Here is a 921-nt window from a genome sequence, read left to right on the forward strand (position 1 = left end):
AAAAAGCCATTTTTATTCCTGAACTAATGCTATACAGAAAAATACATCAAGCAAAGTTCTCTTTTCCTGAAATCCTGTAAGTGAAAGTCAGAAATAAATTAATGGCTCACACTTTTAAAGCTTCTGTTTTTTTTTTTTTTTTTTTTTTTTGAGACAGGGTCTTGCTCTGTTGCCCAGGCTGGAGTGCAGTGGTGCAATCACGGCTCACTACAGCCTCTATATCCAAGGTATGACCAATCCTCCCATCTCAGCCTCCCAAATAGCTAGGACTACAGGTGTGCACAACCATGCCTGGCTAATTTTTTCTTTTTTTTTTTTTGTATTTTTTTTTTTTTTGTAGAGACAGTGTTTCGTCATGTTGCCCAGGCTGGTCTCAAACTCCTAGGCTCAAATGATCCACCCACCTTAGCCTCCCAAAGTGCTGGGATAATTTTCTATTTAAAGATTCATCATAAAAGATAGCTAATTAGTTTAAACAAGAAATATCTAACTCATTTTCTTGTAAATATGCATTTTTCAAAATAAATTGCTAAGAAGTGAATGAATTTTTAAAGGATTTTTTTTGTGGGTTTCTCAGAATCAGTAAAAAAATTCTACCCATAATGTGCTTCATTATGCTTCAGCAGCACGTACACTAAAATTGGAATGATACAGCGATTAGCATGGCCTTGCACAACGATGATGCACAAATTTGTGAAGTGTTCCATATAAAAAATATAAAATTAAAATTTAAAAATATAAAATAAAAATTTAAAAAGATGCATGTCTTTCCTGAACCCTCCAGATTCCTCTAGCCTACAATTCCCTTCCCTTTCATGGAGTTTTTATGTGGCTTTTTGTCTACTCTACTTGTTTTGATACTATGTGGACATCTGACTATGAATCTTGACCATTGATAATTTACTGTAAGAGATGGGTAGC

General features: G+C 34.3%; 1 non-coding gene across 1 annotated transcript; it reads left to right on the forward strand.

The window, feature by feature from the left end:
- Window positions 1–604: 604 nt before the first annotated feature.
- LOC115933605 (U6 spliceosomal RNA) lies at window positions 605–713 on the forward strand. Its single transcript, XR_004069475.1, has one exon. It is a non-coding gene; the product is annotated as a U6 spliceosomal RNA (small nuclear RNA).
- The last annotated feature ends 208 nt before the right edge of the window (window positions 714–921 follow it).

This window comes from Gorilla gorilla, chromosome 12, assembly GCF_029281585.2.
Source record: "Gorilla gorilla gorilla isolate KB3781 chromosome 12, NHGRI_mGorGor1-v2.1_pri, whole genome shotgun sequence".
Taxonomy (NCBI): Eukaryota; Metazoa; Chordata; class Mammalia; order Primates; family Hominidae; genus Gorilla; species Gorilla gorilla.